Source organism: Chiloscyllium punctatum, unplaced genomic scaffold, assembly GCF_047496795.1.
Source record: "Chiloscyllium punctatum isolate Juve2018m unplaced genomic scaffold, sChiPun1.3 scaffold_56, whole genome shotgun sequence".
In the NCBI taxonomy this organism is placed as follows: domain Eukaryota; kingdom Metazoa; phylum Chordata; class Chondrichthyes; order Orectolobiformes; family Hemiscylliidae; genus Chiloscyllium; species Chiloscyllium punctatum.
This window is the reverse complement of record NW_027309791.1, coordinates 460,429-475,986: the sequence shown is the minus strand read 5'-3', so window position 1 is coordinate 475,986 and position 15,558 is coordinate 460,429.

Sequence of the window (15,558 nt, the reverse complement as noted above, 5' to 3'; positions counted from 1 at the left end):
GGGGCTGAAACAGAGGGCGACAAACAGAGGGGCTGATTCAGAGGGCTAAATCAGAGGGACTGAATCAGAGGGGCTGAAACAGAGGGGCTGAATCAGAGGGGCTGAAACAGAGGGCGAGAAACAGAGGGGCTGAAACAGAGGGCAAGTAACAGAGGGGCTGAAACAGAAGGGCTGAAACAGAGGGAGAGAAACAGAGGGGCTGAATCAGAGGGGCTAAATCAGAGGTGCTGAATCAGGGGTTGAAACTGAGGGTCTGAATCAGAGGGGCTGAAACAGAGGGCGAGAAATAGAGGGGCTGAAACAGAGGCGGAGAAACATAGGGGCTGAAACAGAGGGCGAGAAACAGAGGGGCTGAAACAGAGGGTCTGAAACAGAGGGGCTGAATCAGAGGTGCTGATTCAGAGGGGCTGAAACAGAGGGGCTGAATCAGCGGGGCTGAAACAGAGGGCGAGAAACTGAGGGGCTGAAACAGAGGGTGAGAAACAGAGGGGCTGAAACAGAGGGGCTGAAACAGAGGGGCTGAAACAGAGGGCGAGAATCAGAGGGCGAGAAACAGAGGGGTTGAAACAGAGGGCGAGAAAAAGAGGGGCTGAAACAGAGGGGCTGAGTGGAGGGGCTGAAACAGAGATAGAGAAACAGAGGGGCTGAATCAGAGGGCTAAATCAGAGGGGCTGAATCAGAGGGGCTGAAACAGAGGGGCTGAATCAGAGGGGCTGAAACAGAGGGCGAGAAACAGAGGGGCTGAAACAGAGGGCAAGAAACAGAGGGGCTGAAACAGAAGGGCTGAAACAGAGGGCGAGAAACAGAGGGGCTGAATCAGAGGAGCTAAATCAGAGGGGCTGAATCAGAGGGGTTGAAACAGAGGGTCTGAATCAGAGGGGCTGAAACAGAGGGCGAGACACAGAGGGGCTGAAACAGAGGGCGAGAAACATAGGGGCTGAAACAGAGGGCGAGAAACAGAGGGGCTGAAACAGAGGGGCTGAAACAGAGGGTCTGAAACAGACGGGCTGAATCAGAGGGGCTGATTCAGAGGGACTGAAACAGAGGGGCTGAATCAGCGGGGCTGAAACAGAGGGCGATAAACTGAGGGGCTGAAACAGAGGGCGAGAAACAGTGGGGCAGAAACAGAGGGCGAGAAACAGAGAGGCTGAAACAGAGGGCGAGAAACAGAGGGGCTGAAACAGAGGGCTAGAAACAGAGGGGCTGAAACAGAGGGGTTGAAACAGAGGGGCTGAAACAGAGGGGCTGAAACAGAGGGCGAGAAACAGAGGGGCTGAAACAGAGAGCGAGAAACAGAGGGGCTGAATCAGAGGGGCTGAAACAGAGGGTGAGAAACAGAGGGGCTGAAACAGAGCGCGAGAAACAGAGTGGCTGAAACAGACGGGCTGAAACAGAGGGGCTGAAAAAGAGGGCGAAAAACAGAGGGGCTGAAACAGAGGGCGAGAAACAGAGGGGCTGAATCAGAGGGCTAAATCAGAGCGGCTGAATCAGAGGGGCTGAAACAGAGGGGCTGAATCAGAGGGGCTGAAACAGCGGGCGAGAAACAGAGGGGCTGAAACAGAGGGCAAGAAACAGAGGGGCTGAAACAGAAGGGCTGAAACAGAGGGCGAGAAACAGAGGGGCTGAATCAGAGGGGCTAAATCAGAGGGGCTGAATCAGAGGGGTTGAAACAGAGGGTCTGAATCAGAGGGGCTGAAACAGAGGGCGAGAAATAGAGGGGCTGAATAAGAGGGCGAGAAACATTGGGGCTGAAACAGAGGGCGAGAAACAGAGGGGCTGAAACAGAGGGTCTGAAACAGAGGGCCTGAATCAGAGGTGCTGATTCAGCGGGGCTGAAACAGAGGGGCTGAATCAGCTGGGCTGAAACAGAGGGCGAGAAACTGAGGGGCTGAAACAGAGGGTGAGAAACAGAGGGGCTGAAACAGAGGGGCTGAAACAGAGGGCGAGAAACAGAGGGGCTGAATCAGAGGGCTAAATCAGAGGGACTGAATCAGAGGGGCTGAAACAGAGGGGCTGAATCAGAGGGGCTGAAACAGAGGGCGAGAAACAGAGGGGCTGAAACAGAGGGCAAGAAACAGAGGGGCTGAAACAGAAGGGCTGAAACAGAGGGAGAGAAACAGAGGGGCTGAATCAGAGGGGCTAAATCAGAGGGGCTGAATCAGGGGTTGAAACTGAGGGTCTGAATCAGAGGGGCTGATACTGAGGGCGAGAAACAGAGGGGCTGAAACAGACGGCGAGAAACAGAGGGGCTGAAACAGAGGGCGAGAAACAGAGGGGCTGAAACAGAGGGCCTGAAACAGAGGGGCTGAAACAGAGAGGCTGAAACAGAGGGCGAGAAACAGAGAGGCTGAAACAGAGGGCGAGAAACAGAGAGGCTGAAACAGAGGGCGAGAAACAGAGGGGCTGAAATAGAGGGCGAGAAACAGAGGGGCTGAAACAGAAGGCGAGAAACAGAGGGGCTGAAACAGAGGGCGAGAAACAGAGGGGCTGAAACAGAGGGCGAGAAACAGAGGGCGAGAAACAGAGGGACTGAAACAGAGGGGCTGAAACAGAGGGGCTGAAACAGAGGGCGAGAAACAGAGGGGCTGAAACAGAGGGCGAGAAACAGAGGGGCTGAAACAGAGGGGCTGAATGAGTGGGGCTGAATCAGAGGGGCTGAATCAGAGGGGCTGAAACAGAGGGTGAGAAACAGAGGGGCTGAAACAGAGGGGCTGAGTAGAGGGGCTGAAACAGAGGGCGAGAAACAGAGGGCGAGAAACAGAGGGACTGAAACAGAGGGGCTGAAACAGAGGGGCTGAAACAGAGGGCGAGAAACAGAGGGGCTGAAACAGAGGGCGAGAAACAGAGGGGCTGAAACAGAGGGGCTGAATGAGTGGGGCTGAATCAGAGGGGCTGAATCAGAGGGGCTGAAACAGAGGGTGAGAAACAGAGGGGCTGAAACAGAGGGGCTGAGTAGAGGGGCTGAAACAGAGAGCGAGGAACAGAGGGGCTGAATCAGAGGGCTAAATCAGAGGGGCTGAATCAGTGGGGCTGAAACAGAGGGGCTGAATCAGAGGGGCTGAAACAGAGGGCGAGAAACAGAGGGGCTGAAACAGAGGGCAAGAAACAGAGGGGCTGAAACAGAAGGGCTGAAACAGAGGGCGAGAAACAGAGGGGCTGAATCAGAGGGGCTAAATCAGTGGGGCTGAATCAGAGGGGTTGAAACAGAGGGTCTGAATCAGAGGGGCTGAAACAGAGGGCGAGAAATATAGGGGCTGAAACAGAGGGGGAGAAACAGAGGGGCTGAAACAGAGGAGCTGAAACAGAGGGTCTGAAACAGACGGGCTGAATCAGAGGGTCTGATTCAGAGGGACTGAAACAGAGGGGCTGAATCAGCGGGGCTGAAACAGAGGGCGAGAAACTGAGGGACTGAACCAGAGGGCGAGAAACAGAGGGGCAGAAACAGAGGGCGAGAAACAGAGGGGCTGAAACAGTGGGGCTGAAACAGAGGGCGAGAAACAGAGGGGCTGAAACAGAGGGCGAGAAACAGAGGGGCTGAAACAGAGGGGTTGAAACAGAGGGGCTGAAACAGAGGGGCTGAAACAGTGGGGCTGAAACAGAGGGCGAGAAACAGAGGGGCTGAAACAGAGGGCGAGAAACAGAGGGGCTGAAACAGAGGGCGAGAAACAGAGGGGCTGAATCAGAGGGGCTGAAACAGAGGGTGAGAAACAGACGGGCTGTAACAGAGGGCGAGAAACAGAGTGGCTGAAACAGACGGGCTGAAACAGAGGGGCTGAAAAAGAGGGCGAAAAACACATGGGCTGAAACAGAGGGCGAGAAACAGAGGGGCTGAATCAGAGGGCTAAATCAGAGCGGCTGAATCAGAGGGGCTGAAACAGAGGTGCTGAATCAGAGGGGCTGAAACAGAGGGCGAGAAACAGAGGGGCTGAAACAGAGGGCAAGAAACAGAGGGGCTGAAACAGAAGGGCTGAAACAGAGGGAGAGAAACAGAGGGGCTGAATCAGAGGGGCTAAATCAGAGGGGCTGAATCAGAGGGGTTGAAACAGAGGGTCTGAATCAGAGGGGCTGAAACAGAGGGCGAGAAATAGAGGGGCTGAATAAGAGGGCGAGAAACATAGGGGCTGAAACAGAGGGCGAGAAACAGAGGGGCTGAAACAGAGGGTCTGAAACAGAGGGCCTGAATCAGAGGTGCTGATTCAGCGGGGCTGAAACACAGGGGCTGAATCATCTGGGCTGAAACAGAGGGCGAGAAACTGAGGGGCTGAAACAGAGGGTGAGAAACAGAGGGGCTGAAACAGAGGGGCTAAATCAGAGGTGCTGAATCAGGGGTTGAAACTGAGGGTCTGAATCAGAGGGGCTGAAACAGACGGCGAGAAATACAGGGGCTGAAACAGAGGGCGAGAAACATAGGGGCTGAAACAGAGGGCGAGAAACAGAGGGGCTGAAACAGAGGGTCTGAAACAGAGGGGCTGAATCAGAGGTGCTGATTCAGAGGGGCTGAAACAGAGGGGCTGAATCAGCGGGGCTGAAACAGAGGGCGAGAAACTGAGGGGCTGAAACAGAGGGTGAGAAACAGAGGGGCTGAAACAGAGGGGCTGAAACAGAGGGCGAGAAACAGAGGGGCTGAATCAGAGGGCTAAATCAGAGGGACTGAATCAGAGTGGCTGAAACAGAGGGGCTGAATCAGAGGGGCTGAAACAGAGGGGCTGAATCAGAGGGGCTGATTCAGCGGGGCTGAAACAGAGGGGCTGAATCAGCGGGGCTCAAACAGAGGGCGAGAAACTGAGGGGCTGAAACAGAGGGCGAGAAACAGAGGGGCAGAAACAGAGGGGCTGAAACAGAGGGGCTAAATCAGAGGGGCTGAATCAGAGGGGTTGAAACAGAGTGTCTGAATCAGAGGGGCTGAAACAGAGGGCGAGAAACAGAGGGGCTGGAACAGAGGGTCTGAAACAGAGGGTCTGAAACAGAGGGGCTGAATCAGAGGGGCTGATTCAGAGGGGCTGAAACAGAGGGGCTGAATCAGCGGGGCTGAAACAGAGGGCGAGAAACTGAGGGGCTGATACAGAGGGCGAGAAACAGAGGGGCAGAAACAGAGGGCGAGAAACGGAGGGGCTGAAACAGAGGGGCTGAAACAGAGGGCGAGAAACAGAGGGGCTGAAACAGAGGGCTAGAAACAGAGGGGCTGAAACAGAGGGCGAGAAACAGAGGGCGAGAAACAGAGGGGCAGAAACAGAGGGCGAGAAACAGAGGGGCTGAAACAGAGGGGCTGAAACAGAAGGGCTAAAACAGTGGGTCTGAAACAGAGGGCGAGAAACAGAGGGGCTGAATAAGAGGTGCTGAATCAGAGGGGCTGAAACAGAGGGGCTGAAACAGAGGGTGAGAAACAGAGGGCGAGAAACTGAGGGCGAGAAACAGAGGGGCTGAAACAGAGGGGCTGAAACAGAGTGGCTGAAACAGAGGGGCTGAAACAGAGGGGCTGATACAGAGGGCGAGAAACAGAGGGGCTGAAACAGAGGGCGAGAAACAGAGGGGCTGAAACAGAGGGCGAGAAACAGAGGGGCAGAAACAGAAGGGCTGAAACAGAGGGGCTGAAACAGAGGGGCTGAACCAGAGGGCGAGAAACAGAGAGGCAGAAACAGAGGGCGAGAAACAGAGGGGCTGAAACAGAGGGCGAGAAACAGAGGGGCGGAAACAGAGGGCGAGAAACAGAGGGGCTGAAACAGAGGGGCTGAAACAGAGGGCGAGAAACAGAGGGGCTGAAACAGAGGGCGAGAAACAGAGGGGCTGAAACAGAGGGCGAGAAACAGAGGGACTGAAACAGAGGGGCTGAAACAGAGGGGCTGAAACAGTGGGCGAGAAACAGAGGGGCTGAAACAGAGGGGCTGAATGAGTGGGGCTGAATCAGAGGGGCTGAATCAGAGGGGCTGAAACAGAGGGTGAGAAACAGAGGGGCTGAAACAGAGGGGCTGAAACAGAGGGGCTGAAACAGAGAGCGAGAAACAGAGGGGCTGAATCAGAGGGCTAAATCAGAGGGGCTGAATCAGAGGGGCTGAAACAGAGGTGCTGAATCAGCGGTGCTGAAACAGAGAGCGAGAAACAGAGGGGCTGAAACAGAGGGCAAGAAACAGAGGGGCTGAAACAGAAGGGCTGAAACAGAGGGCGAGAGACAGAGGGGCTGAAACAGAGGGCGAGAAACAGAGGGGCTGAAACAGAGGGGCTGAATGAGTGGGGCTGAATCAGAGGGGCTGAATCAGAGGGGCTGAAACAGAGGGTGAGAAACAGAGGGGCTGAAACAGAGGGGCTGAAATAGAGGGGCTGAAACAGAGGGCGAGAAACAGAGGGGCTGAAACAGAGGGCGAGAAACAGAGGGGCTGAAACAGAGGGGCTGAATGAGTGGGGCTGAATCAGAGGGGCTGAATCAGAGGGGCTGAAACAGAGGGTGAGAAACAGAGGGGCTGAAACAGAGGGGCTGAGTAGAGGGGCTGAAACAGAGAGCGAGAAACAGAGGGGCTGAATCAGAGGGCTAAATCAGAGGGGCTGAATCAGAGGGGCTGAAACAGAGGGGCTGAATCAGAGGGGCTGAAACAGAGGGCGAGAAACAGAGGGGCTGAAACAGAGGGCGAGAAACAGAGGGGCTGAAACAGAGGGGCTGAATGAGTGGGGCTGAATCAGAGGGGCTGAATCAGTGGGGCTGAAACAGAGAGTGAGAAACAGAGGGGCTGAAACAGAGGGTCTGAGCAGAGGGGCTGAAACAGAGAGTGAGAAACAGAGGGGCTGAATCAGAGGGCTAAATCAGAGGGGCTGAATCAGAGGGGCTGTAACAGAGGGCAAGAAACAGAGGGGCTGAAACAGAGGGGCTAAATCAGAGGGGCTGAATCAGAGGGGATGAAACAGAGGGTCTGAATCAGAGGGGTTGAAACAGAGGGCGAGACACAGAGGGGCTGAAACAGAGGGCGAGAAACATAGGGGCTGAAACAGAGGGCGAGAAACAGAGGGGCTGAAACAGAGGGGCTGAAACAGAGGGTCTGAAACAGACGGGCTGAATCAGAGGGGCTGATTCAGAGGGACTGTAACAGAGGGGCTGAATCAGCGGGGCTGAAACAGAGGGCGAGAAACTGAGGGGCTGAAACAGAGGGCGAGAAACAGAGGGGCAGAAACAGAGGGCGAGAAACAGAGGGGCTGAAACAGAGGGGCTGAAACAGAGGGCGAGAAACAGAGGGGCTGAAACAGAGGGCTAGAAACAAAGGGGCTGAAACAGAGGGGTTGAAACAGAGGGGCTGAAACAGAGGGGCTGAAACAGTGGGGCTGAAACAGAGGGCGAGAAACAGAGGGGCTGAAACAGAGGGCGAGAAACAGAAGGGCTGAAACAGAGGGCGAGAAACAGAGGGGCTGAAACAGAAGGCGAGAAACAGAGGGGCTGAAACAGAGGGCGAGAAACAGAGGGGCTGAAACAGAGGGGCTGAAACAGAGGGGTTGAATCAGAGGGGCTGATTCAGAGGGGCTGAAACAGAGGGGCTGAATCAGAGGGGCTGAAACAGAGGGCGAGAAACAGAGGGGCTGAAACAGAGGGCGAGAAACAGAGTGGCTGAAACACAGGGGCTGAAACACAGAGCGCGAAACAGAGGGGCTGAAACAGAGTGCGAGAAACAGAGGGGCTGAAACAGAGGGCGAGAATCAGAGGGCGAGAAACAGAGGGGTTGAAACAGAGGGTGAGAAACAGAGGGGCTGAAACAGAGGGCGAGAAACAGAGGGGCTGAATCAGAGGGGCTGAAACAGAGGGCGAGAAACAGAGGGGCTGAAACAGAGGGCGAGAATCAGAGGGGCTGAAACAGAGGGGCTGAAACAGAGGGTGAGAAACAGAGGGGCTGAAACAGAGGGCGAGAAACAGAGGGGCTGAAACAGAGGGGCTGAAACAGCGGGGCTGAATCAGAGGGGCTGATTCAGAGGGGCTGAAACAGAGGGGCTGAATCAGAGGGTCTGAAACAGAGGGCAAGAAACAGAGGGGCTGAAACAGAGGGGCTGAAACAGAGGGGCTAAATCAGAGGGGCAGAAACAGAGGGCAAGAAACAGAGGGGCTGAAACAGAGGGCAAGAAACAGAGGGGCTGAAACAGAGGGGCTGAAACAGAGGGGCTGAAACAGAGGGCGAGAAACAGAGGGGCTGAAAAAGAGGGCGAGAAACAGTGGGGCTGAAACAGAGGGCGAGAAACAGAGGGGCTGAAACAGAGGGTCTGAAACAGAAGGGCTGAAACAGAGCGGCTGAAACAGAGGGCGAGAAACAGAGAGCTGAATCAGAGGGGCTGAATCAGAGGAGCTGAAACAGAGGGGCTGAAACAGAGGGGCTGAAACAGAGGGGCTGATACAGAGGGCGAGAAACAGAGGGGCTGAAATAGAGGGCGAAAAATAGTGGGGCTGAAACAGAGGGCGAGAAACAGAGGGGAGGAAACAGAGGGCGAGAAACAGAGGGGCTGAAACAGAGGGGCTGAATGAGTGGGGCTGAATCAGAGGGGCTGAATCAGAGGGGCTGAAACAGAGGGTGAGAAACAGAGGGGCTGAAACAGAGGGGCTGAGTAGAGGGGCTGAAACAGAGAGCGAGAAACAGAGGGGCTGAATCAGAGGGCTAAATCAGAGGGGCTGAATCAGAGGGGCTGAAACAGAGGGGCTGAATCAGAGGGGCTGAAACAGAGGGCGAGAAACAGAGGGGCTGAAACAGAGGGCGAGAAACAGAGGGGCTGAAACAGAGGGGCTGAATGAGTGGGGCTGAATCAGAGGGGCTGAATCAGTGTGGCTGAAACAGAGAGTGAGAAACAGAGGGGCTGAAACAGAGGGTCTGAGCAGAGGGGCTGAAACAGAGAGTGAGAAACAGAGGGGCTGAATCAGAGGGCTAAATCAGAGGGGCTGAATCAGAGGGGCTGTAACAGAGGGCAAGAAACAGAGGGGCTGAAACAGAGGGGCTAAATCAGAGGGGCTGAATCAGAGGGGATGAAACAGAGGGTCTGAATCAGAGGGGTTGAAACAGAGGGCGAGACACAGAGGGGCTGAAACAGAGGGCGAGAAACATAGGGGCTGAAACAGAGGGCGAGAAACAGAGGGGCTGAAACAGAGGGGCTGAAACAGAGGGCGAGAAACAGAGGGGCTGAAACAGAGGGCTAGAAACAGAGGGGCTGAAACAGAGGGGTTGAAACAGAGGGGCTGAAACAGAGGGGCTGAAACAGTGGGGCTGAAACAGAGGGCGAGAAACAGAGGGGCTGAAACAGAGGGCGAGAAACAGAAGGGCTGAAACAGAGGGCGAGAAACAGAGGGGCTGAAACAGAAGGCGAGAAACAGAGGGGCTGAAACAGAGGGCGAGAAACAGAGGGGCTGAAACAGAGGGGCTGAAACAGAGGGGTTGAATCAGAGGGGCTGATTCAGAGGGGCTGAAACAGAGGGGCTGAATCAGAGGGGCTGAAACAGAGGGCGAGAAACAGAGGGGCTGAAACAGAGGGCGAGAAACAGAGTGGCTGAAACACAGGGGCTGAAACACAGAGCGCGAAACAGAGGGACTGAAACAGAGTGCGAGAAACAGTGGGGCTGAAACAGAGGGCGAGAATCAGAGGGCGAGAAACAGAGGGGTTGAAACTGAGGGTGAGAAACAGAGGGGCTGAAACAGAGGGCGAGAAACAGAGGGGCTGAATCAGAGGGGCTGAAACAGAGGGCGAGAAACAGAGGGGCTGAAACAGAGGGCGAGAATCAGAGGGGCTGAAACAGAGGGGCTGAAACAGAGGGTGAGAAACAGAGGGGCTGAAACAGCGGGCGAGAAACAGAGGGGCTGAAACAGAGGGCAAGAAACAGAGGGGCTGAAACAGAAGGGCTGAAACAGAGGGCGAGAAACAGAGGGGCTGAATCAGAGGGGCTAAATCAGAGGGGCTGAATCAGAGGGGTTGAAACAGAGGGTCTGAATCAGAGGGGCTGAAACAGAGGGCGAGAAATAGAGGGGCTGAATAAGAGGGCGAGAAACATTGGGGCTGAAACAGAGGGCGAGAAACAGAGGGGCTGAAACAGAGGGTCTGAAACAGAGGGCCTGAATCAGAGGTGCTGATTCAGCGGGGCTGAAACAGAGGGGCTGAATCAGCTGGGCTGAAACAGAGGGCGTGAAACTGAGGGGCTGAAACAGAGGGTGAGAAACAGAGGGGCTGAAACACAGGGGCTGAAACAGAGGGCGAGAAACAGAGGGGCTGAATCAGAGGGCTAAATCAGAGGGACTGAATCAGAGGGGCTGAAACAGAGGGGCTGAATCAGAGGGGCTGAAACAGAGGGCGAGAAACAGAGGGGCTGAAACAGAGGGCAAGAAACAGAGGGGCTGAAACAGAAGGGCTGAAACAGAGGGAGAGAAACAGAGGGGCTGAATCAGAGGGGCTAAATCAGAGGGGCTGAATCAGGGGTTGAAACTGAGGGTCTGAATCAGAGGGGCTGATACAGAGGGCGAGAAACAGAGGGGCTGAAACAGAGGGCGAGAAACAGAGGGCCTGAAACAGAGGGCGAGAAACAGAAGGGCTGAAACAGAGGGCCTGAAACAGAGGGGCTGAAACAGAGAGGCTGAAACAGAGGGCGAGAAACAGAGAGGCTGAAACAGAGGGCGAGAAACAGAGAGGCTGAAACAGAGGGCGAGAAACACAGGGGCTGAAACAGAGGGTGAGAAACAGAGGGGCTGAAACAGAGGGGCTGAAACAGAGGGCGAGAAACAGAGGGGCTGAATCAGAGGGCTAAATCAGAGGGACTGAATCAGAGGGGCTGAAACAGAGGGGCTGAATCAGAGGGGCTGAAACAGAGGGCGAGAAACAGAGGGGCTGAAACAGAGGGCAAGAAACAGAGGGGCTGAAACAGAAGGGCTGAAACAGAGGGAGAGAAACAGAGGGGCTGAATCAGAGGGGCTAAATCAGAGGGGCTGAATCAGGGGTTGAAACTGAGGGTCTGAATCAGAGGGGCTGATACAGAGGGCGAGAAACAGAGGGGCTGAAACAGAGGGCGAGAAACAGAGGGGCTGAAACAGAGGGCGAGAAACAGAGGGGCTGAAACAGAGGGCCTGAAACAGAGGGGCTGAAACAGAGAGGCTGAAACAGAGGGCGAGAAACAGAGAGGCTGAAACAGAGGGCGAGAAACAGAGAGGCTGAAACAGAGGGCGAGAAACAGAGGGGCTGAAACAAGGGCGAGAAACAGAGGGGCTGAAACAGAAGGCGAGAAACAGAGGGGCTGAAACAGAGGGCGAGAAACAGAGGGGCTGAAACAGAATGCGAGAAACAGAGGGGCTGAAACAGAGGGCGAGAAACAGAGGGGCTGAAACAGAGGGGCTGAATGAGTGGGGCTGAATCAGAGGGGCTGAATCAGAGGGGCTGAAACAGAGGGTGAGAAACAGAGGGGCTGAAACAGAGGGGCTGAGTAGAGGGGCTGAAACAGAGAGCGAGAAACAGAGGGGCTGAATCAGAGGGCTAAATCAGAGGGGCTGAATCAGAGGGGCTGAAACAGAGGGGCTGAATCAGAGGGGCTGAAACAGAGGGCGAGAAACAGAGGGGCTGAAACAGAGGGCAAGAAACAGAGGGGCTGAAGCAGAAGGGCTGAAACAGAGGGCGAGAAACAGAGGGGCTGAATCAGAGGGGCTAAATCAGTGGGGCTGAATCAGAGGGGTTGAAACAGAGGGTCTGAATCAGAGGGGCTGAAACAGAGGGCGAGAAATATAGGGGCTGAAACAGAGGGGGAGAAACAGAGGGGCTGAAACAGAGGGTCTGAAACAGACGGGCTGAATCAGAGGGTCTGATTCAGAGGGACTGAAACAGAGGGGCTGAATCAGCGGGGCTGAAACAGAGGGCGAGAAACTGAGGGACTGAACCAGAGGGCGAGAAACAGAGGGGCAGAAACAGATGGGTTGAAACAGAGGGGCTGAAACAGAGGGGCTGAAACAGTGGGGCTGAAGCAGAGGGCGAGAAACAGAGGGGCTGAAACAGAGGGCGAGAAACAGAGGGGCTGAAACAGAGGGCGAGAAACAGAGGGGCTGAAACAGAGGGGTTGAAACAGAGGGGCTGAAACAGAGGGGCTGAAACAGTGGGGCTGAAACAGAGGGCGAGAAACAGAGGGGCTGAAACAGAGGGCGAGAAACAGAGGGGCTGAAACAGAGGGCGAGAAACAGAGGGGCTGAATCAGAGGGGCTGAAACAGAGGGTGAGAAACAGACGGGCTGTAACAGAGGGCGAGAAACAGAGTGGCTGAAACAGACGGGCTGAAACAGAGGGGCTGAAAAAGAGGGCGAAAAACACATGGGCTGAAACAGAGGGCGAGAAACAGAGGGGCTGAATCAGAGGGCTAAATCAGAGCAGCTGAATCAGAGGGGCTGAAACAGAGGTGCTGAATCAGAGGGGCTGAAACAGAGGGCGAGAAACAGAGGGGCTGAAACAGAGGGCAAGAAACAGAGGGGCTGAAACAGAAGGGCTGAAACAGAGGGAGAGAAACAGAGGGGCTGAATCAGAGGGGCTAAATCAGAGGGGCTGAATCAGAGGGGTTGAAACAGAGGGTCTGAATCAGAGGGGTTGATACAGAGGGCGAGAAATAGAGGGGCTGAATAAGAGGGCGAGAAACATAGGGGCTGAAACAGAGGGCGAGAAACAGAGGGGCTGAAACAGAGGGTCTGAAACAGAGGGCCTGAATCAGAGGTGCTGATTCAGCGGGGCTGAAACAGAGGGGCTGAATCAGCTGGGCTGAAACAGAGAGCGAGAAACTGAGGGGCTGAATCAGAGGGTGAGAAACAGAGAGGCTGAAACAGAAGGCGAGAAAAAAGAGGGGCTGAAACAGAGGGGCTGAAACAGAGGGTCTGAAACAGAGAGGCTGAAACAGAGGGCGAGAAACAGAGAGGCTGAAACAGACGGCGAGAAACAGAGGGGCTGAAACAGAGGGCGAGAAACAGAGGGGCTGAAACAGAGGGCGAGAAACAGAGGGGCTGAAACAGAGGGGCTGAAACAGAAGGCGAGAAACAGAGGGGCTGAAACAGAGGGCGAGAAAAAGAGTGGCTGAAACAGAGGGCGAGAAACAGAGGGCGAGAAACAGAGGGACTGAAACAGAGGGGCTGAAACAGAGGGGCTGAAACAGAGGGCGAGAAACAGAGGGGCTGAAACAGAGGGCGAGAAACAGAGGGGCTGAAACAGAGGGGCTGAATGAGTGGGGCTGAATCAGAGGGGCTGAATCAGAGGGGCTGAAACAGAGAGTGAGAAACAGAGGGGCTGAAACAGAGGGTCTGAGCAGAGGGGCTGAAACAGAGAGTGAGAAACAGAGGGGCTGAATCAGAGGGCTAAATCAGAGGGGCTGAATCAGAGGGGCTGTAACAGAGGGCAAGAAACAGAGGGGCTGAAACAGAGGGGCTAAATCAGAGGGGCTGAATCAGAGGGGATGAAACAGAGGGTCTGAATCAGAGGGGTTGAAACAGAGGGCGAGACACAGAGGGGCTGAAACAGAGGGCGAGAAACATAGGGGCTGAAACAGAGGGCGAGAAACAGAGGGGCTGAAACAGAGGGGCTGAAACAGAGGGTCTGAAACAGACGGGCTGAATCAGAGGGGCTGATTCAGAGGGACTGTAACAGAGGGGCTGAATCAGCGGGGCTGAAACAGAGGGCGAGAAACTGAGGGGCTGAAACAGAGGGCGAGAAACAGAGGGGCAGAAACAGAGGGCGAGAAACAGAGGGGCTGAAACAGAGGGGCTGAAACAGAGGGCGAGAAACAGAGGGGCTGAAACAGAGGGCTAGAAACAGAGGGGCTGAAACAGAGGGGTTGAAACAGAGGGGCTGAAACAGAGGGGCTGAAACAGTGGGGCTGAAACAGAGGGCGAGAAACAGAGGGGCTGAAACAGAGGGCGAGAAACAGAAGGGCTGAAACAGAGGGCGAGAAACAGAGGGGCTGAAACAGAAGGCGAGAAACAGAGGGGCTGAAACAGAGGGCGAGAAACAGACGGGCTGAAACAGAGGGGCTGAAACAGAGGGGTTGAATCAGAGGGGCTGATTCAGAGGGGCTGAAACAGAGGGGCTGAATCAGAGGGGCTGAAACAGAGGGCGAGAAACAGAGGGGCTGAAACAGAGGGCGAGAAACAGAGTGGCTGAAACACAGGGGCTGAAACACAGAGCGCGAAACAGAGGGGCTGAAACAGAGTGCGAGAAACAGAGGGGCTGAAACAGAGGGCGAGAATCAGAGGGCGAGAAACAGAGGGGTTGAAACAGAGGGGCTGAAACAGAGGGGTTGAATCAGAGGGGCTGATTCAGAGGGGCTGAAACAGAGGGGCTGAATCAGAGGGGCTGAAACAGAGGGCGAGAAACAGAGGGGCTGAAACAGAGGGCGAGAAACAGAGTGGCTGAAACACAGGGGCTGAAACACAGAGCGCGAAACAGAGGGACTGAAACAGAGTGCGAGAAACAGTGGGGCTGAAACAGAGGGCGAGAATCAGAGGGCGAGAAACAGAGGGGTTGAAACTGAGGGTGAGAAACAGAGGGGCTGAAACAGAGGGCGAGAAACAGAGGGGCTGAATCAGAGGGGCTGAAACAGAGGGCGAGAAACAGAGGGGCTGAAACAGAGGGCGAGAATCAGAGGGGCTGAAACAGAGGGGCTGAAACAGAGGGTGAGAAACAGAGGGGCTGAAACAGCGGGCGAGAAACAGAGGGGCTGAAACAGAGGGCAAGAAACAGAGGGGCTGAAACAGAAGGGCTGAAACAGAGGGCGAGAAACAGAGGGGCTGAATCAGAGGGGCTAAATCAGAGGGGCTGAATCAGAGGGGTTGAAACAGAGGGTCTGAATCAGAGGGGCTGAAACAGAGGGCGAGAAATAGAGGGGCTGAATAAGAGGGCGAGAAACATTGGGGCTGAAACAGAGGGCGAGAAACAGAGGGGCTGAAACAGAGGGTCTGAAACAGAGGGCCTGAATCAGAGGTGCTGATTCAGCGGGGCTGAAACAGAGGGGCTGAATCAGCTGGGCTGAAACAGAGGGCGTGAAACTGAGGGGCTGAAACAGAGGGTGAGAAACAGAGGGGCTGAAACAGAGGGGCTGAAACAGAGGGCGAGAAACAGAGGGGCTGAATCAGAGGGCTAAATCAGAGGGACTGAATCAGAGGGGCTGAAACAGAGGGGCTGAATCAGAGGGGCTGAAACAGAGGGCGAGAAACAGAGGGGCTGAAACAGAGGGCAAGAAACAGAGGGGCTGAAACAGAAGGGCTGAAACAGAGGGAGAGAAACAGAGGGGCTGAATCAGAGGGGCTAAATCAGAGGGGCTGAATCAGGGGTTGAAACTGAGGGTCTGAATCAGAGGGGCTGATACAGAGGGCGAGAAACAGAGGGGCTGAAACAGAGGGCGAGAAACAGAGGGCCTGAAACAGAGGGCGAGAAACAGAAGGGCTGAAACAGAGGGCCTGAAACAGAGGGGCTGAAACAGAGAGGCTGAAACAGAGGGCGAGAAACAGAGAGGCTGAAACAGAGGGCGAGAAACAGAGAGGCTGAAACAGAGGGCGAGAAACACAGGGGCTGAAACAGAGGGTGAGAAACAGAGGGGCTGAAACAGAGG